Source organism: Callithrix jacchus, chromosome 10, assembly GCF_049354715.1.
Source record: "Callithrix jacchus isolate 240 chromosome 10, calJac240_pri, whole genome shotgun sequence".
In the NCBI taxonomy this organism is placed as follows: Eukaryota; Metazoa; Chordata; class Mammalia; order Primates; family Cebidae; genus Callithrix; species Callithrix jacchus.
In genome coordinates this window covers 76,842,821-76,865,308 of record NC_133511.1, presented here as the reverse complement: position 1 = coordinate 76,865,308, position 22,488 = coordinate 76,842,821, and the positions used below count along the sequence as shown (strand labels likewise).

At 41.3% G+C, this 22,488-nt stretch overlaps 2 long non-coding RNA genes across 3 annotated transcripts in view; one reads left to right on the top strand and one right to left on the bottom strand.

Moving 5' to 3' along the window:
- Positions 1-22,488, bottom strand: part of LOC144578124 (uncharacterized) — a 135,981-nt gene that overhangs the window by 14,910 nt on the left and 98,583 nt on the right. For both annotated transcript variants that reach the window (XR_013523304.1, XR_013523303.1), the window contains exon 3: positions 3,938-3,984. This is a non-coding gene — a long non-coding RNA (uncharacterized LOC144578124). The remainder of the gene's footprint in view (positions 1-3,937; positions 3,985-22,488) is intronic.
- On the top strand, positions 17,736-21,466 carry LOC128929154 (uncharacterized). The gene is made up of 3 exons (XR_008475180.2): positions 17,736-18,017; positions 19,620-19,670; positions 20,902-21,466. It is a non-coding gene; the product is annotated as an uncharacterized LOC128929154 (long non-coding RNA).

The following is a 22,488-nucleotide window of genomic DNA, read 5'->3' as shown; positions in this document are numbered from 1 at the left end:
AATGATGTTGCTAATAGTATTCTTCATGATTTTTAAAATTAAAATCCCATTTTCCTTCTAATTTATGACAATTTGTTCTTATTTTCCTAATTAAATCTTATTCAAGGTGCATCTATCTGATTAGCTTTTTCAAAGAACCAGGTTTAGTTTTACAGATATTCTCTTTGTTTATTTAAAATACATTTTCAGGTCTTTATTATGTCCTTTTATTTTCTTTAGATTCATTTAGTTATTTTTCAAATGTCTTGCAGTTGACACCTAACTCATTACTTTTCGATCTTCCGCTTCTAATATTTTGTAAATTTTAAGGGTATACATTTCCCCTAAGTACTGTTTCACTTACATCTCACATGTCTAGTGAGTTGTAGAGTTTTTTTTGTTGTTTGTTTGGTTTTTCTTTTCTTTTTTTTTTTTTTTTTTTTTGGTCATTCAGTTCTAAAAACATTTCTCATCTCAATAATTATTTGTTCTTTGAGTCATAAATTTTTTGGAATTTTTTTTTTTTTTTGAAATAGAGTTTCGCTCTTGTTACCCAGGCTGGAGTGCAATGGCACGATCTCGGCTCACCATGGTCCAGGCAACTCTCCTGCCTCAGCCTCCTGAGTAGCTGGGACCACAGGCATGTGCCACCATGCCCAGCCAATTTTTTGTATTTTTAGTAGAGATGGGGTTTCACCATGCTGACCAGGTTGGTCTCGATCTCTTGACCTCATGATCCACCACCCGCCTCGGGCTCCCAAAGTGCTGGGATTACAGGAATTTTTAAAGTTTACAAATGAATGGAGGATTAGCTGGTTATCTTTTCACTAATGATGCTTCATTTTATTAAATTGGAGACAGACAATGTAATTGTTTGATAGTGTCTTCACTTTGTACTTAGTGTGTGATCAAATTTTAGAACCGTTTCTTGAAAATAATTTGTATTCTTTAACGATTATGTTTAAAGCGCTTTATATTTCCATGGAATTAAACTCATTAATTTTGTTCTTCAAATCTCCTATATTCATATTAAATTTTGCCTATTTGGTCTATCAATACTGAGCAAAATGTTAGCTCCCATTATGGTTACAGGCTTGTCAATTCTGTCTTAGAATTCTACCGGGTTGTCCTGTGTATCTTAAGGCTGCATAAAAATTCATAATTATTTTAGCTTCCTGCTTTATTCCTTTATTATTTAATAACACTCTTTTTATTTAACAAAAATAAAACCTATATTATCTTACTAACTTATCTGTACTAATTTTCCTATGCTTGTTATTTTCATTTTATATATTTTCACTTTTTAATTTTCCATTTTTTTAATTTTTCATCATTCTCAGTTCCCATGTTTTTGAAATAAGTCACCTAAACAGCATTTCGTTTTGTAGCCAGTTTAAAAGTTTCTGTTTTTTAAGTGGTTTCTTTCATTTATAATTATTTCATTTATTGCTATATCTACATTTGTTACTACCTTCTTATTTTATGCTTTCTACTTACTCTAGTTTTTCTTTTGTTTCCTGCCTGCCATTGGATTTTTATTTATCTCCACTCTTTCCACCCTCTACTGATTTGTAAGGCCTACCATCTACCAGTTCTTACAGTAGATATTCTTAATTTTTGAACATGCATACTTATTTTAACAATATCTAAATTTATATATATATATATGTTTTACTATTCTTACTAATAACAGTATATCTTAACTTCACTTTTGCTCCTCATTTATGTTATTACTGTCCAGTATTATTTGTATACCTTAGGAATTGTTATTTTTCTTATTTTATACAATAAGGAGGGATGTATCCTTTGTATATACCCAACACTGTAATGATTTATTTGCTCGTTGTCATTTTTCCACATCCCATTTCTTCCTTTTAGGTTCATTTTCATTTTCCTGAAACGCACTCTTGAGTAGTTCTTTAAGGAAGGGTCGGTTAGTGGTAATTTATACAGTCCTCATCTAAAACCACTTTTACTTAACCTTTACTCTTGAGTGATAATGGAACAGAACTATCAGTTGACAGTTATTTTCCCTCGGCTCTTGAAAACAGTCTTTCATTGTCTTCTAGAATTTATTGTTGCAGTTAAGAAGACTGTCATTAATCAATGTTCTTTTATTAGAAATTTGTCTTTTTTCTTTTGTTGTTGTTATGATTTTCTTTTTGTTCTTGGAGCCCTACAGCTCCTCTATTTTAAGGCTTTTTTGCAGTAAGTCTCAGGATTCATGGTCTTTCTGAATCTGCAGTTCCTTTTGTCAGTTCTAGAAGAGTATCAGCTAATATCTCTTTAACTTTAAATATTGTCTCGACCCCAATCTCTGTATTCTGTGTATTTGGAATTTGAAACTTTATTCACAAACATGCACGCACACACACATGCATGTGCACATACAATGACAGGCATGTGTATATGAAATTCTTATGTTTACTCTCTGGTCTATGCATATACACGCATACACATACACACATATTTTTCTATACTCTTGTCTCTCTGTCCTGCTTTTTGGGAATTTCCTCAGATCTTGCTTCCATTCCACTAATTTGGTCTTCAGCTGTATTTGCTGTTTAACAAATCCAGTGACTTTTTAAATTTCCAATGATTATAATTTTATTTAAAAATTATATTTGTTGGCTGGGTGCAGTGGCTCACACCTGTAATCCCAGCACTTTGGGAGGCTGAGGAGGGCGGATCACGAGGTCAAGAGATTGAGATCATCCTGGCCAACATGGTGAAACCCCATCTCTACTAAAAATACAAAAATTAGCTGGGTGTGGTGGCACATGCCTATAGTCCCAGCTGCTCAGGAGGCTGAGGCAGGAGAATCACTTGAACCCAGGAAGCAGAGGTTGCAGTGTGCTTAGATCACTCCACTGCACTCCAGCCTGGTGATGAAGCAAGACTCTGCCTCAAAAAAAAAAAATCAGGGAGGGGAGAGGAGAGGAGATAGAGAAAGCAAACCACCATGGCATGTATGTACCCATGCAACAATCCTGCAGGATGCAGGATGTGCACATGTACCCCAGAGCCCAACGTATAATAATAAAAAAAAGTATGTTTGTTATTTTAAATTTTCTCATTCTTTTCTTATATCTTGATGTTAAAATCCTTATATATTTATTTTTGGCATCTTAAACTCTTAGATATCTAATTATCCCTTTTATTATATCTCCTGACTTTTATTCAGGGTGGACCATTTCTTTATTTATTTTGTAATTTTTATGGTGAGATAACATATAGTTTCATGCCAAGGTCTCAATTCTAACATTCTGCCTTAAGTAACATCAAGACTGTCCTCTCATTCTACCTTGGATGTTATAACCAAAATTAGCAAGACCAGTCATACACGCACGCGCGCACACACACACACACACGCACACCCCAGCTACACCCTCTGCTTTGTATTTACTGCTTTTATTTTCAGTTCCCTCTTCAATTTGGGCCTCTAGGGGATCTCCTTTTTCTTGAAAACTCAGCTATTCATTCTGAGTGGTTATTATTATACCTTACCCAGCATTTCTAGGTGTTTTTACGTAGAAAGTTTTATGCATTCTTAATCCACCATCTTGCTGGAACCAGAGGTCAAACCAAACTTCCTGACATGTCACATGTAATATTTTTTAACTATTGTGAAGTCAAAAATGGGTCATTAATGAGCAGATAAATGGCAAGGATACATCAGTGTATAAGTCATGAAATTACAGAAATATCTTAGCCCTTCAAGTTGCATAGACATGGCTTTGAATTTTAGCTCTGCAAAATGTAATACCTATGTGGCCTTAGGTAACTAAGGAGCTTTAAAACTCAATATTTTCACCTACAAAATAGACATTTTCATGTCTCATGGTCACTAGTGATGCCAAATCTAAAGACCTGTATTGAGATCTATTTGGAATAAAAATACTTCAAAATCGTATGACACATTTACATGCCTTCTTTCAAAGAATAAAAATGACTTTACCTTGTCTTAGACACTCGGAGTCATTGCTTCCAGCCTGAGCGACCATGCTGAGAAGGGAAGAGAAGAATGTGTCAGGACCAGTGTGGTCTGCTGGCCTTTTACCCACACACACTATGCCACCAATACGAAAGGGCTAGATGACAGGTGACATGAGGCTGCCATGCTACATGCCAGGGCAGCCTCACAGGCAGCATCTGCTCTCAAGATGCTCATACTTAGAAAAACGTCAACCATGGAAATATAAGAACAGGTACAAAGCAGCTTCCACCAAGAACTTTCTATACATCCTCTCAAGAATTTCCATAGCAGCCCTGAGAAAATCATATTATGCCCATTTTACATATTGAGAAAGAGGTTCACTAGAGGTTATATGAACACAATAATTAAAGAAATAAAAAATGAGACCTTCTTAACCACTCCACCACCCCACCTCGTCAGGCCGATTAGGCCCTCCCTCCTCTGCACTCCCAGAATGCTTTGTGTTTACCTGATATAGCACATAGCACTTACCACAATGAACTTTTGGTTTAGTGTCTATCCCTACCCTTAGAGCTTCCGGAGGATACTGTCTTGTATACCTCTTTGAATCCCAAGCCTCTGGACAAGGTGACTCTAACAAAGATTTGCTAAATGAAACTCAGACCTCCTCTCTCCAAATCCAGTATTCTTCCCCTCTGTCCCACATTACCTCCCGGTCATTATCACAGAAAGCACCAAAGCCCACCTGGAATAGCCCCATGCCCATGTGCATCTGAATCCATGACTCTCCCCAAAGGTCAAGAAATAGAAAAAGCTTTGTCCCTGGGTAGCAGGAACTAAAGCGATATCCATGGCTGTGTCTCTCTCCAGGCTGGGCACAGAGTCTGGCATGGAGCTGGGCACCTCTCAGGGGGTCAGAAAGCCTGGGTGATTGAAATGGATTGGCCTTTTGATTTGAGGAGTCTCAGACACAGAACAGTGCTGACTCGGGGAATCATGGCTCCCACAATGACTCATACATCAGGACCTCTTTAATGGGAAATTATGGAAATGTGCTGCCTGGAGCTGTCTTAATTAAGAACAACCTGATCTTGATTGCAGCATCTGAGTGAACTCCCCTCCCCTCTCCTTTTCTCCTTGACACCAAGAAACAGAATCAGGCTGCCTTTGACAAGGCTTTCCTTCTCCTAATCACGCTGCTGACAGGATGGGGTTGGTGACAGTTGCGCTAGTTGCGAGTGGCAGCCCTTCAGCCGGCATGAGCCTCCCTGATGGGCAATATCAATCAGTGAGTCACGGAGACCTCACAGCCATTGTCCTGTCTTCCTGTCCCAGGTCTCAGGAAAGGCTGGGGCTAAGTCTGGAGACAGGCAAAAGATAATCGGGTTGGATGTTTTTCCAGCATCCATTCTCTCTGTCCCAAAGCTAGTTTACCCTGGAGACTATATTACAACTAGAAAATAAAGATAGACTCCCTCTACCCGCTGCCACCTTGGAGCTCCAGCCCCCAACCTAAGGGCAAGCTGGGCCTGAGCGCCCAAGGGAAGGAAGGGTACAGCCATTCTCTCTCCAGATACAAGGGTATCTTATTAACCCTTTTATGCCAGAGGTTGCAATGTTTTTGAATTGCAGACATGTGTGAAAAATTAGACCTTGGCAATGACCTTGAGCAGCAGGATATAAATAACTCCCACAAGCTTAGCATTCCAATAACAGAACACTAGGCGTAAATGGATTTAATATACTAAGGGTCCAAAAAGATGACTGGGCTCCAGAAATGTTTGGCTTCTCAAGCCAAGATTCTAAACCCCAGCCCAGAGCCAGATATAACCTGACAACTTCCTGTCAACCTAGATTCCCTCATTCAGACTGTCCCTGGATTCCCCGTCACCATACCCTATCCACGTGCCAGAGCCTCATTCAACAAACATTTGCTCATGTGTGTCAGGTCCTGACACTCTGTAGCTCCACGTCCCTCTCCAAACACACACACACACACACACACAAACACACACATGTAATTTAGAAGGTATTTATTGAACTAATAAAAGAGTGTTCAAAAAACTTTATCACCATGTGTGAGTCATCTTTTAGTTAGTGGCTTCAGGTTTTTCTTGTCCCCATCTTCTCAAGAGAGTAATTAATAAAGCACAAACATTTAAATCATTTGGGAGTTCACTATTTAAAAGCTGTAAGAGTGAGCTTCATGTAATGATACAGCCATTCCTTGAATCATCTGTGGGCAAAATCTCCTTAAACAGGAAGACACTGGACAGAACTCCCACTTGAATGAATAGGGCTGTTAAACCTCCCCCGACAGGAAAAGACAGGAGACAGTGTGCATCCACTCTCCTTCATGTATCAGCTGCCCTAACTGGTTCACAAGGGCTATCAGAAGCCTTCATTCTAGAAAATACCCCTTTTACCTGAGGCTTGGCTCTGCATCTCCTACCTAACCCTTTCCAGTGGCTTCTTGTTACCCAGATGAGTAATTATCAGAGTGTGGTTTCCAAACCAGCAGCACCAGCACCACTGGGAACAGAAAAGAAATGCAAAATCTCACACCTCACCCAAGACCTACAAATCAGAAACCCTAAGAGTAGGGAGGGCTGGCAATCTGTGTTTTAAGCAGCCCTCCCGGAGGGCTGATGAGAAAAGCTTGAGAACCTCTGCCCTACATAGAGATGCAGCCTTCACAAGACCTGCAAGGCCCTGCACGAAGATGCTGCTAGCCCACAGGAGCCCTTGTGTAAATTACAAAGGGAGTCTCCTCTAGGAGGATGTGACCACAGCACATGCTTGTCACATAGAACCAGAGCTGTATTTTAGCCCTACTCACCCCTCAACTGGTCACCTTCATAAAGTAAACAGCCTACACAGTGAAATACAGCAGCCCTGCCCCTAGGAACAGACTCTCTGACCCAAGGCTCCACCACTGGCCTCTTCATCCCCTATGTTCCAGCCACTCCAGACATTTTGCAGTTCCCTGCACACATCATGGTACTTCCTGCCTCCTGCATACCTTTGCCCAAGCTAGTCTCTCTACCTAGAATTCTCTTTCCCTTCCCCATTTTCTACCTAGAAAACTCCTGCAACATTTAAGATTTAGCTTGGTTGTCTCCTCTTCCAAGAAATAATTGCTGACTGCAGGAGAGTCCGATTCCACTCCTCTCAGCTCCCTTACTGTGTTTTGTTCGCCTCTCACATTGCCCTTACCTTGCTGCATTTAATTGCTTGTTTCCTTGTCTCTGTCCTCCTCAAGGGCAGGATCTGTGTCTGATTCACCTCTTATATCAGCACAGTGCCTAGCATATTCATACAGTGACAAAATCTACTGAATGTCAGTTCTGTACCAGGCTCTTTGTACCAGAAATACAGTAATATCATATCAGATGGATCGACCTCATGGAGTTAATTCACAGTTGAGGGAATGGTGGAAAGGGAGGGAAGAAAAAAAGGAAGAAGCAAGACCCTTGCAGAAGTGGTGGGACATAATTGTTTTTCTGGTGATTTGCAATGATTTAGAAGCTACCTCAAAAACATGATAACTTCCTCCAGCCCTGGGAGAATGAATTCATTTACTGTAAGGCCCTCTCCAGATATAGTAACAAACAAAAAAGTCAAGACCAGTCCACAGCAGAAAAAAAAAAATTCTAATCAGGAGACCCATCTTCCTATGGAACCTGGCTCACTCCCAGCTACTGAAGGGCCACCTTGCCATCAGAGCATTCAGTGCCTTCCCACAGGGGCTACCACCAGAATAGTGAACAGGGACAAGACCAGATCTGAATTCTTGATGCCTCACCTCCCGCAATTAAGCCTCAAATAGCTTTGTCAAGACTCCAATCAGGTTGGCATGACCCTCCTCAATTGGCAGCTAATCTAGTAACAAGACATGAATTGCAAGTTTTTATTCACTGCAGTAATGCAATAATGGAGGTTCTTGCTGAAGTCATTTGACTTCTGGACTAATTTCTGCATCCAGTGAGCAACGGCAATTAATAAAATAGGCATTCAGTTTATATGCAGGAAAGATGAATTTTCTAAAAAATGAAAGAGGAGATCTGGAGGTGGGAGGAAAAATGATAGTGAAGAGATTGTTGTAATCAACCTGGAGAGAGATGACGAAGCCTGCATGAGGGGAGAGGCAGCGGATGAAGAGGTCATTCTAGAAGGACGTAGATGTTTGGGATATAGAACTAGATGTAGGAGAAAGAGAACAAGAGGGAGCAGGAGTGAGGTGAAGGGGTCTGGTCTGGATTCTGAAGGTGCTACAGGAATAGCTAGGACAGATTTGCTAATAGAATCGATTTTTGAGCACACTCCCCAGCCTAAGCCCGGTTTACACACAGACAGAGGCCTCCTCACCCATAGACTCATATACAAACACAGAGAAGGCATAAGATTGCACATACAAACTCATCACAGGACAAATGGGGACTCACTGACAGATATGCATAAACATATTCAGTCACTTAAAACCAGAGTTTTGAAATAATTATTCAGAAAATTGAACACAAAAATACTTTAGTGTCAATTATAGGCAAACTTTATTTTTTTTTTGGCTTTGCTTTAGTGTACTTGGCATATATTGTGTTTTTTACAAGTGGAAGGTTTGTGACAAGCCTACTGGTGCCATTTCTCCAACAGCGTGTGTTCACTTCATGTCTCTGTGTCACACTTTGGTAATTCTTGTAATACTTCAAATGTTTCCATTATGATTTTGTCTGTTGTGGTGATCTGTGATCATGATCTTTGATATTATTATAATTGTTTGGGGACACTATGAACCATGCCTATAGAAGAAGATTAACTTAATTGGTAAATGTCGTGTGGTTTCTGATGCTCCACTAACCAACCATTTTCCTGTCTCTCCCCCTCTCCTTCCTATTCTCTAAAACACAACAATATTGATATTAGGCCAGTTAGTAATCCTTCAATGGACTCTACATGTTCAAGTGAAAATAAGAGATGCATGTCTCTCACTTTAAATCAAAAGCTAGAAATGATTAAGCTTAGTGAGGAAGGCATGTTGAAATCTGAGACAGGCTGAATGCTGGGCCTCTTCTGCCAAACAGGTAGCCAAGTTGTAAATATAAAGGAAACATTCTTAAGGAAATTGAAAGTGCTACCCCAGTGAACACATAAATGATGAGAAAGCCTTGTTGCTGACATAGAAAAGTTTGAGTGGTCTGGATAGAAAATCAAACTAGCCACAACACACCCTTAAGCCAAAGACAAATCCAGAGCAAAGCCCAGCTCTCTTCAATTCTATGAAGGCTGAGAGAGGTTACAGAAGAGAAGTTTGAAGCTAGCAGAGCTAGTTTCACATGTTTCTTGAGGTTTAAGGAAAGAAGCTGTCTCCATAACATAAAAATACAAAGAGAAGCAGCAAGTGCTGATGGCAAAGGTGTAGCAAGTTATCCAGAAGATCTACTAAGATCATTGATAAAGATGGCTACACTAAACAACAGATTTTCAATCTAAATGAAATAGATGGGGAAAGATGCCATCTAGGACTTTTACGGCTAGAGATAGTCAATGCCTTGCTTCAAAGCCTCAAAGGAGTCCAACTCTCTTGTTAGGGACTAATGCAGCTGTTAACTTTAAATTGAAGCCAAAGCTCATTTACCATTCTGAAAATCCAAGTGCCTTTAGGAATTCTGCTAAATCCTCATAGATGTAGAAAGTAAAATTGTAGGTATTAGAGGCTGGGAAGAACAGGGAGGAAGGGAGGATATAGAAAGGTTGGTTAGTGGATATGAAATAACAGCTACATAGGAGTTCTAGTGTCTATAGCACTGTAGTATAAATATGGTTAACAATAATTTAGTGTATATGTTCAAAACCTTAAAGAGAATTTTGAATGTTCACAACACAAAAAATGATGATAGATGTTTGAAGTGGTAGATATGCTAATTACCCTGATTTGGTCATTACACATTGTATGCATGTATCACAATATTACTCTGTATGCTGTAAATATGTACAAGTATCATGAGTCAATTAAAAACAGAAAGAAAAAACAAACCATTTACAAAAAAAAGAAAGAGTTATGCTAAATTTACTCTGCCTGTGCTCTGCAAATGGGAAAACAAAGCCTGATGACAGCACATCTATTTATGGCATGATTTACTAAATATTTTAAGCCCACTGTTGAGACCTACTACACAGAAGAAAAGATCCCTTTGAAAATATTCCTGCTCATTGACAATACATCTGGCTACCCAAGAGCTCTAAGGGAGATGTACAAAAAGATTAATGTTGTTTTCACGCCTGCTAACACAATATTCGTTCTGCAGCCCATGGATCAAGGGGTAATTTTTTTTTTTAAGATGAAGTTCTGATCTTGTAGCCCAGGCTAGAGCACAATGATGTAATCTCAGCTCACTGCAACCTTCACCTCCCAGGTTCAAGCATTCTCCTGCCTCAGCCTCCCTAGTAGCTGAGACTACAGATGTCCACCACCATCCCCAGCTAATTTTTCGTATTTTTAGTAGAGATAGAGTTTCTCATGTTGGCCAGGCTGGTCTCAAACTCCTGACCTCGGGTGATCCACCCGCCTCAGCCTCCCAAAGTGCTGGGATTACAGGCCTGAGCCACTGCACCTGACATCAAGGAGTAGCCTTGCCTTTCAAGTCTTATTATTTAAGAAACACATTTCATAAGACTATAGCTGCTATACATAATGCTTTCTCTGATGGGGCTGGGAAAAGTCAATTGAAAACTTTCTGGAAAGTATTCACCATTCTAGATGCCATTAAGAACATTTATGATTCATGGGAGGAAATCAAAATATCAACATTAGTAGGAGTTTGGAAGGAGCTGATTCCAAACTTCATAGATGACTCTGTGGCATTCAAGACTTCAGTGGAGGAAGGAACTACACACGCAGTAGAAAAAGCAAAAGAACTATAATTGAAAGTGGAATCTGTAGATGTGGCTGAATTGCTGCAATCTCATAATAAAACTTTAATGGATGACTAGTTGCTCCCTGTGGATGAGCAAAGAAAGAGGTCTTTTGAGATGGAAGCTACTCTGGTGAATATTGTTGAAATGTCAAGAAAGGATTTCGAATATTATATAAACTTAGTTGATAAAGCAGCAGCAGGGTTAGAGAGGATTGACTCTGACTTTGAAAGATGTTCTACTGTGGATAAAATGCTATCAAACAACATCACAGGCTACAGAGAAATCTTTCACTGTTGTCTTAGTTCAAGAAATTGCCACAGACTTCAGCAACCACCAACCTGATTAGTCAGCAGGTATCAGCATCAAGTCAAGACACCCCACCACAAGCAAAAAGATTGAAATTCCCTGGGAGGCTCGGGTGATAGCATGTTTTAGCAAAAAAAGTGTTTTGGGTTTTTTTGTTTTTATTTTGGGGGAGGATTTTCATAGTTTTAGGGGGAGATGTTTTATATTGTTGTTTGAGGCAGCCTTTCTCTGTCACCCAGTGACAGAGAAAGTAGACTTTCTCTGGACTTTAGTGGCAAGATCATGGCTCACTACAGCCTGGAATTCCTGGGTTCAAGGAATCTTCCTGCCTCAGCCTCCTAAGCAACTGGAACTACCACTACACCTGGCTAAAAACATATTTTTAAATTAAGGTATATACACTGCTTTTTAGATATAATGCTGCTGCATTCTTAATAGACTATAGTACAGTAAAAACATCATTTTAATATGCACTAGGAAACCAAAAAACAATTGTGTGACTCACTTTATCAAAATATCCACTTTACTGCAGTGGTCTGGAACCGAATCTGCAATAGCTCTGGAGAGTGCCAGTGTCTGGATTTTTTTCATAAATAATGAATTGTTTTATTGAAATGTTCTATGATTATAAACACTCTTCATCTATAAAATATCTTGTATCTGCATGGTACAGTTTACTTTTCAAAGAAAATTCATAAATATTATCCCCTTAAAACCTCATGAGGTTGGTAGTTTTTTTTTTGTTTTGTTGCTTTTGTAATTTTCAAATGCATTTTGTGCTGTGTACTGATTGTTTGTGCTCAGAATGATGCCGGCTCTTTTTAGCTCTTCTAGTGACACTGGGAGCTGGAAGCCATAACACTATCCATTTCCAGATGGAAACTCCCAGCAGCAAAAATGTATAGCTCAGGAATTTAGGAAAGATGTAGACTATAGATACAGAATTGGGAGTATTAGCAAAAAGTGGCTGTTGAAGTCATTGAGAAATTCAATCAGAGAGAATAAATAGAAGAAAAGAAGAGGTCTGTAAGCAGAATCTGCAGAATATTGACATGTAAGTGAAGGGTAGGCAAATGTGAGGCTGAAAAGAGGTAAAAGAAAGGCAAAGAAAAGGAAGTATCCCAAAGCCAAGGGAGGGGCAAGGTGAGGCACGAGGAGGGAGAACTAGAAGATGCGGCAGGTTGGACTCTGGGCGGCAGAGCATCAGTCAAGTGCTGTTCCTAGAAACTGTCAACTGAGACTCCATGTACTAGGCAGCTCAACACCATTCACTGGGCAGCTCTACCCCATGCACCCCATGAACCAGCCAGCTCTACCCCATGCACCCGGCAGCTCAAGCCCATGCACTGGGCAGCTCAATCCCATTCACCAGGCAGGTCTACCCCATGCACCAGGCACCTCTACCCCATTCACCAGCCAGCTCTACCCCATGCACTGGGCAGCTCTACCCCATTCACCGGGCAGCTCAACCCCATGCACCGGGCAGCTCAAGCCCATGCACCGGGCAGCTCAATCACATTCACCGGGCAGGTCTACCCCGTGCACCGGGCAGCTCAACCCCATTCACCGGGCAGCTCAACCCCATTCACCAGGCAACTCTACCCCGTGTACTGGGCAGCTCTACCCTATGCACCGGGCAGCTCTACTCCATGCACCGGGCAGCTCTACTCCATGCACCGGGCAGCTCTATCCTGTGCACCGGGCAGCAGCTCCACTCCCACTGGTGCTGCTGCCACAAGGCCATCTACTCATGGCACTGTCTTCCTGACTCCTCACTCCCAGATCCCACTAGCCCCCTGCCTCTCTCACTCTGCAGTGGGCCCTTCCAGAGTGAGAGAGGCAGCAGTTTCCTCACTGAAGTCACCAGGTTTCTTTCAGAAGTGTTTAGAAGTTGAAAAGTGACAAAACTTAAACTCAAAAGACCTTTAACAAAAAATGAGACTACGTTACTGGAATGGTTCAAAGAACTGAAGGGGAACAGGAAGAAGCAGAGCAGCTTCAGGAAGCCCAGGGCAGGCTGGTTCCCAGAAAGCAACCCCCAAGATGAACATTCCTGTGGAGGAAGTCAGCTCATTAGGGAGAGCCTGCAGAAAGGAAAGAAGCAGGGTTAGGCGAAGGGAGAACCTGAGGTGTGAAAAACCGCATCAGTTGGCAGAAGCCCCACCTCCCCTAGGGGAGTTCTGAAGCTGGGGTGATGGTGCCAAGTTTTCATCTCCCCATGTTGGTTGGTTGCCCTGACTTGAGGCAGGGATGCCAGGTCTATACCCTACATCATAAAGGAGGGTGTGACCTTAGACAAGGCAGGTCTCCTCAGCTGAGTTACTGTAGGAGATGAGCAGCCCAGGGCTTCCGGCTAGCAGCTCCCAGCAGCTTGAAGTAAACACTCCTTCATCCTGTTACAGGCTGAAAGTTCATATCCTCTGCCACCCCACCCCAAGTCATATGTTGAAGCCCTAACCCCCACCATGACTGGATTTGGAGACGGGGTCTGTGAGGTGATAAAGGCTAAATAAGTCATGAGATTGGCACCCTAATCCAAGAAAGCTTGTGTCCTTATATGGGGAAGAAAAGACATCAGAGCCATCTCTCTCCACCATGTGAAGACACAGAGAGAAGGCAGTTGTCGGCAAGCCAGGAAGCGAGACCTCACCAGAAACCATGCTGGCACCCTGATCTTAGGCTTTCCAGTCTCCAGAACTGTGAGAAAATAAATTTCTTTGTTTAAGCCACCCTGTCTATGATATTTTTGTTATTATGGCATTTCTAGCTGACGAATACAATTTCAAAGGGCAGTTCAGCATATTCCAGGGGCCAGCACAGGAGCTGAATCAGGGACCAATCCAGTTACTCAGGGCTCTCTCTCTCTCCCCTCTCTCTCAGTCTCTCTCTCTCAATTTCTCACTCTACCTCTGCTCTTTTCCCTAAATTATAAGAGACAACATGACCATCTACAGCCCCTCCTCTGAAGCCATGATCCAAGCAAGAGAAGCACTCTCCCTCAGACTTCAATCTGAAAGATCCCAGGAAGGACTCTGGTTTGCCCATTTTATACCATGTGCACCCTCCTGGGCCATGCCAGAGGTCAACAGCATGGAGCACTATGATTGACTTTGCCTTTAACCAAATGGGCTAGATTTGCTATCAAAAGGCAAAGGAGCAAGAGAGATATGCTGAGCAGAAACAGGAAACAGACATGGCACCCATTATTTTACCAATCATTTGCTCAGTCAAGTGTCAGTAACTTCTCACTTCTAATCCCAGCACTTTGGGAGGCCACGGTGGGCAGATCGCTTGATCCCAGGAGTTCAAAACCAGCCTGGGCAACATAGTAGAATCCAGTCTCTATAAAAAATACAAAAATTAGCTCAGCCTAGTGGTGTACACCTGTAGCCGCAGCTACTTGGGAGGCTGAGGTGAGAGGATCACATGAACCTGAGAGTTTGAGGCTGCAGTGAGCCATGATCACACCACTGTACTTCAGCCTAGGTGAAAGAGTAAGACCCTATCTCAAAAAAAAAAAAAATTAGGGCTGGCACAGTGGCTCAAGCCTATAATCCCAGCACTTTGGGAGGCTGCGGTGGGTGGATCACTTGAGGTCAGGAGTTCGAGACCAGCCTGGCCAACATGGTGAAACCCTGTCTCTACTGAAAAAAATACAAAAATTAGCTGGGCATGTTGGCAAGTGCCTGTAATCCCAGCTACTCTAAAGGCTGAGCCTGGAGAATTGCTTGAATGCGGGAAGCAGAGGTTGCAGTGAGCTGAGATTGCACCTTTGCACTCCAGCCTGGGCTCAAAAATAAAAAAATTAGCAGCTCACCAACCATGTAACATCAAGCAAGTCAGTGCCTCACCTTTTGGAGCTTTCTCCTCCTCTGTCAAGTGGTGATGACCATGGTCGTAGTGAGAATAAATTAGATAATGCATATAATAAGCACGCATGGCACAGGGTTGGCACGTCATAAATGTCCAATTGAAGATAACATTTATTACTTTTATTATCTGGCTACTGCTATAAGAAAATATAATTTTGCATCTCAAACTTCTGAGCCAATTTTCAAAGCATGGATGATAAGAAAAATCCAATTATATTTGCCCCAGGTCCCAAAACTCATAAAGTTACCTGGAATATGCATTTTTCAAATAAGGATATTAAAGCTCAGAGAAGTTAATAACTATCTTGAGATGTCACTAAAAGAATAGATAGGGCTGGAATCAACAACCCTGACCTCTAATAGCATCCCCAGATACCCCCAAACCAGCTGCCACTCCACCCTGCCATTGTCTCCATGGACACCCGCAACTAGACCCTAACCCGTCCTAGCCCAGAGATGCAGCCTCATCTTTTTGTTCCCAGACACCCAAGCTATATGATCAAGCCCAGGGCTGCTCAGTAAGCATTGCTGTGATGGAATTGAAACCCTATGGGATATCTAGAAAGCAAGTGGGATATCTGGAAGTAATAAACTTCTGACTGCTTGTTCATTTGGAACCCAGTGGGGGTAGCACAGATTCTTCTCACCTCTCTTCCTTAAGAATCAATAAAAGTGTAGTGATGCATTTAGCAGAGGGAAATAAATGAAACAACCTTTTCTGGGACTGATACTTTGGTTACATGCCTAAAAGTCACTTGGGGTTAATTTGATATATCACTTGGTAATTGAAGTACAAATTTTAAAAACTGAGTCTTTGTGTCCTGAGAAGAAAAAGAAGTGTTTGATTGGCCAAGGGATGTGGGAGCAACAAGTAGAAAGTAGCATTTTTAGTTGAGCCTTGAAGGATGAATAAGTAGGGCTGGGCATTCCAGGCAGGAAAAGACAGTGTGAGCAAAGATACAGAAGTAAGAAATGAGGAATGTGTTTGGGACCGGCAGGAGCAGATGGGAGTTCAGGGGTGTTTGGTGAACGTCAGAGGCTGGCCTGAGTCGGGGTGAGGCTGGCTGCAATGGCCCCTGCACTGCCCCCAGGCTAAGCAGAGGTATGAAGTTCCAGAGGAGGGTGTTCAGACAAAGGCATTCAGACTTCGAAGCAACAGAATTTGGGGACAAATTTGTTTTTTTCTGCTCCTAACTTAGGAAGGCGGTAGGAAGACAGACCTGAGTTCAAATCCCACTTCTGCCATTTCTGTGATATGAGGTTTTATGCAAGTTATTTAAACCCTGGTGAACCATTGTTTTTTCAGATGCTAGGGACAATAAGAACGCTCCCCTTAGAGTATGTAAACCCAGTGCCTGCAGGTGCCAGGGAAGTGAAGTAAATAACATCAACTGACTATAAAGTAACAAGTACTAGAGACTGCATTCAACTCTAATCCTAAAAGTAGTCAGACTCAAACATCTAAAAATATTGTGCAGACTAAACAAAATGCACTTTGGCAGCCTATAGCATGTGAATTCTTGACTATCTCATAAGGTTGTTGCAAGAATTAAGAGAGATAGTAAATATAAAGTGTTTTGCACAGTAGAGGAGTCAGACAAAAAAAGAGTTCATATGCTATTATTCATTTATATGAAGTTCAAGAATAGGCAAACTAATCTATGGGGAGAAAAGTGTTTACCTGGGAGGAGGAAGGGAGATTGGCAGTGAGTGAGTATACAGGAACCTTGTGGTGTACTGCAAATGTCTTATGTCCGGTTCTAGTTTTGGTTACATGTTTGTAAACATATATAAAAATTCATTGTGATATACACTTAAGTCTTATGAGCTTTATTGCAACAAGTTGCCCTTCAATCAAAAGGGAAATTTTAAAACAAGTCTTTCACAGGGCAATAAGAGCTTAATGAATGGTTGTAGTAGTTATTATTATCATTACTACTTTTACTACCACTTTCATTATTAGTAAGCCACAAAGTCAGTAAAACAACCAAATGAGCAACAAACAATCATCAAAAGGCCCGCCAGATACTGGGTGCTGAGTGTTTATGTCAGATGACATTTCCCAATAATGACTACACATAGGTACTTAGCCCTCCATAAACATAGGTTCCACACATCTTTACTTGTCATTATTTCCTAAACAATATTGAATAACAACTATTTACATAGCATTTATATTAGATATTACAAGGAATCAGAGATTATTTAAAGTACACGGGAGGATGTGTGTATTATATGGAAATTCTACATCATTTTATATCAGGGACTTGAACATCTTCGGATTTTGGTGTCTAAGGAAGGTCCTGGAACTAATTCCCCATGGATACCAAGGAATGAGGCTGTGTGTATGTGTGTGTGCATGCTATGACATGTTTCGTTTCTCCCATGTTTCATGGTGGCAAGTGCCTAAAGATGGATCCCTCCCACCCACAGATGGATCCCAGGCTTCTTAGCCTGGGAACTGGATATTTGAGTCAAGAAGCCTTTTCAATGGCCCTAGACATCATCTGACTACAGCTTCATGAGAGACCCTGAGCCAGAACCACTCAGCCAAGCTGCTCCTGCATTCCTGACCCATAGAAATCATAAAAGATTTCTATGCTCCCTCCCCTTGGATCTGGGATGGGCTTATGACTATTCTCACCAATACAGTGTGGCAGGTGTGATGCTATGTGACTTCTGAGACAGGTCATAAAAAGCATATGACTTCCATCTGGCTCTCTCTTGAAACACATGCCTTGGGAGCCCTTCTTCCTATGCTGGAGAAAGTATGTGGAGAGACTACATAAAGATGCCTGAGAAGCCCTGGCTATTCCAGCCCTTAGCTATCCAAGACTTCTTAGCCTGGGAACTGGATATATGAGTCAAGAAGCCTTTTCAATGGCACTAGACACCATCTGATTGTAGCTTCATGACAGACCCTGAGCCAGAACCACTCAGCCAAGCTGTTCCTGCATTCCTGACCCGTTGAAATCATGAGAGATAATCAACAATCATTATTCCCTAAGCCAGTAAGTTCTGAGGTGATTTGTTAGCAGCAATAGATAACTGACATAGATGTTGGTACCTGGAAGGTGGGTGAAGCTGCAACAACAAAAACTAAAACTGGAGCAGCATCTTTGAGGGCGGGACTTGGAAGGACATTGGAGAGACCATGCCATCCAATGGCTTCAAGGAGGTGGACTGGAGCCATAAAATTGAAAGACACAATCCCAAATGCCATAATTCTGAACATTGAAATCCTGAAAGATTAAAATGCCAAAAATAGACTTTCAGAAAAAAATAACTTTAACTATTATTTAAAGGACATTTATTTGCATTTTAAAAGGGGTTTTATATGGGAAACATATAAAAAATGACAGAACACAAATAAAATTTCCATTTTATTTGATAAAATAGGCAATAATAACCTACATATTTTTGTAAGCATAAGTGCTCATGTATTCTAGGGACAGTCACAGGAGTACAACAGTTATGAGTAGATCAACCCTATTCATAAAGAAATAGGTCAAAAAGTGAAATGTACAAACACCTGTCACTATAGTTGTAGTTGCGTGCACCCAGCTTTATAACTGCAGTTGTCTGAAATACTGTGATGGACAACTTATGTTTTTTGATGAGATTCTTCCAAAACCACCATGGGTCACCATTGCATATGCGGTTGCCCAGAGAACCAAGATTCTAAGAGATTTTATTTTTTTATTTTTAACAATGCAGATGTACAAAAAGGACATATTATTATTTTTTGAGGAAGTTTCCATGTTTTTACATTGAGAATCAGGACAGTCAATTGTGTTACTCTCTGTCTGAGGTCAAAAGCCCCAGGACCTGGATAAAACCTGCTGTAAGTCCTAGATTCCAAAGGCTGGTGAGCCTGAAGTTCTGATGTCCAAGGCAGCAGAAGAAAAACCTGTCCCAGCTCTCAGAGAGAGACCAATTCACCTTCTGTATTTGTTCTTTCTGGGCCCCCTGATGATTAAATGGTGCTCACCAATATTGAGGGCAATATTCCCCACCTGGTCCACTCAGACTCACACATTAATCTCCTCTGGAAACACCCTCACAGACACACCCAAAATAATGTTTCACCAAGTTTGCAGACATTCCTTATTCCAGTCAAGTTGACACCTCAAATCAAGTCCACAAGTCCACCCTTGACAACTTGGCACCCACACGTACCTCCTGAAGCCTCCTTAAATAAAGACAATAACAAGGTCATAGTTCCGCTTAACATGATGCAGCTATCATGTGTACAACCAAAAACATGGTAATTCCTTCCCCAGAATTTTGCTTTCAGGATTTCAACATATCAGATTTTAATCTTTCATGATTATGATTTATAGAATTTCAGACTTTGGGGATTTTGATCTTTATGGTATTTTATCTTTTAGTATTTCGACATTCAGATATATGGCACTTGGAATTGTGTCTTTTGGGATTATAACCAGTACTGCAAGAAGGCTATCTATGAGTACTTAATGGAAAGCAAGAAAGATGATGTTAGAAAATGGTGGAAAGAGAATCCTTATAATATAGTCTATCAGTCTGTTTGGACTGCCATAACAATATATCATCAACTGGGTAAATTAAACAACAAAATTTATTTTTCACAGTTCTGGAGGCTTAGAAGTCCAAGATCAAGTTGCTGGCTGATTTGATTCCTGGTAAGGGCTCTCTTTCTGGCTTGCAGATGATGGCTGTCTTACTACAGTGTCTTCACCTGGAAGAGCAAGAGCTCTTATATCTCTTTCTTTCTCTCCCTCTCTCTTTTTGCTTTTTTTTTTTTTTCAGACAGAATCTTGTTCTGTTGCCCAGGCCAGAGTACAGTAGCACAATCTTGGCTCACTACAACCACCACCTCCCAAGCTCAAGTGATTCTCCCACCTCAGCTCCCAAGTAGCTGGGACTACAGGCACATACCACCATACCCAGCTAACCTTTTGTATTTGTAGAGACAGGGTTTTACCATGTTGCCCAAGCTGGTCTCGGAGCTCAAGTGATCTGCCCACCTCGGCCTCCTAAAGTGCTGGGATTATAGGTGTGAACCATGGCACCCAGCCCTCTTCCTCTTCTTTAAGGGTCCTGGCCTGATAGAATTAGCACCCCACTCTTATGAACTCATTTAACCTTTATCACCTCCTCTCTGACCCTGTCTCTAAACACAGTCACATTAGGGATTAGGGTTTCACCACATGAATATGTGAGAAGACATAAATGTTCAATCCACAGTACAGAGTGAGGGGAAATTCAGCAATACTCTCTTCTTCCGTAAAATGGAAACTAGAAAATGTACCTAATGAATTGGATGATCTAGCAAAGGAGATTTCCTGGTAGAGTGTTGAAGGTGCCACCTGGATTCTGGTTGCTTATAATAAAATGTGAAAAGTGAGAAGATGTGTTAAAGAAAGAAGCATTGAACATAAAGGGGCCAGGACTTGCTGGGTTTGAAAAAAAATGTCTTACTGCTAAATTCTCCAGACAGGAAATGATACTGAAATTTTAAAACGTCCTCCAGGCAAAGATCAAATTCAGTGTCCTCACAGGAAAAATGATCTAAAGATGACATGACAGAGTGAATGCAAAGCCCTTTATTAAGACCTCAAAAATATGTAAGGTGGTGCTTCAAAGGGGAAAAAAGAGGTCCCTCACCTATAAACAATAGGGCTTTTGGTAATCTTAATTGCAGTGTCCCATAGCAGCCTTACAGAAAACTCAAGATGCAAAGTAGCTTATCTCATTGATACTTGTAGTTGTGACTTTTAACTAATGGAGTGAATGCCAATAGGATTCATAGAGTGTTATGTATAGATTATAAGGTTATTACATTGTGTGAAATATTGCCTGCATAGATTAAAAGGGACACTGACCATATACAATGAAAATGGGTCTTTGCAGGAGGCAGAGGTTGCACATGAGCCAAGATTGCATCATTGCACTCCAGCCTGGGCAACAAGAGCAAAACCCCATCTCAAAAAAAAAAAAAGAAGAAAGAAAATAAGCCTTTGGACTTTTAAACCACTATAAGAGAGCAGGCTGAGAAAACTACTTAGTTGCAAACACTGGCTGTTTTTTATGAAAAAAGAAAAGATGACTCAGCTTCTGCTTCTGAGCCCAGAAATTGGAGCCAAGAGCCATAGAGAACCATTCTCAGACAGTAGGACTGAGTTCTAACCAAGAAACTACCTGCATTCCCAGCAGAATTTCAGAATTGCTGAAGCCCCCTGTGTACCTCCCATTTATCTTTTTTCTTCCTTTTTCCAGGATGATCTATAATGCTTATCCTATGTCTGCCCTATTATTGTATATTAGTTAGAGGGAAAAGAATATATTTCTTTTTCATGGGTCTATAGATCAAGAGGAACTATAAGGAGGTGCTATATTTGAGATATTTACCCAAGGAGTCTCATCTGAACCTGGACCCAATTAGATGACAAGACCTGGGAGTTCAAACTGATGCTATAATATGATGAGACTTTTGTGGACCTTGGGAAGGGACAAGTGTATGTCCAATAGGAAAGCTATGAATCATCAAGCCTCCTTAAATAAAGGAGTCAAAGGTAGACAGAGGTAGCCAGCCTCCTATGATCCTTGCCCCCTGGTATCCTTGCCCTAACATAATCCCCTGCCGCACTGAATCATAGCTAGCCCTAAGTAACCAATACAATACAGAAGAAATGAGGCTGGGTCATAAAAGGCCTTGCAGCTTCTGCCTTGGACACTCAGACCTCTTGCTCCAAAGGAAGCCAACTGCCATGATGTGAGACATCCATGGTGCCCTATAGAGAGTAACTGAGGCCCCCTCCATTAGCCAGCATTAACTGATCTGTCAGTGAGTGATCCACCTTAAGAATAGATCCTCCATCTCCAGTCAAGCCTTCAAATGACTACAGCCCTGGCTGACATTGGAGGCAAGCTCATAAGTGACCCTGAGCCAGAACCACCCAGCTATGCTGCTCCAGAATTTCCAAACTATGGAATGCTTCAAACTATGAGAGGGAAGAAACGATTATTGTTATTAAAGCCATTAAGTTTAGGGATGATTATTACACAGCAGTAAATAACTAAAACAACTCTATAGGACATGTAAAGAACTTGCAATAGAGTGAGAAGAAAATGTATAGATACTGGAGAACACACAGTTTAGGGCAGCATGAGATTCACCCAACCATCCTGTTAAAGGACAGTTTCTCTCCCTGCTAGAGCGTTGGCAGAAGTGAGGAGCTTGGGAGTGGTGAGATTTTGGGAGACAGTTTCAAGAGGTGAGTTGGCACCTTAGAGAGAAGGTTCTCCTTTCAGCATTAAATTCCATCAGGTCCTGGCTTTGTTGTTGCAAAACAGATCTTTCCATTTACAGAGCTCTTTTGCATTAGCTCTGTCACTGTGGGAAAGAGGCAGGTCAGGGATTATCTTGCCTATAAAACAGAGGATAAAACTGAGGGTCCCACTGGGTAATTGGCTTGTCTGAGCCCTGAGCACTTTCTG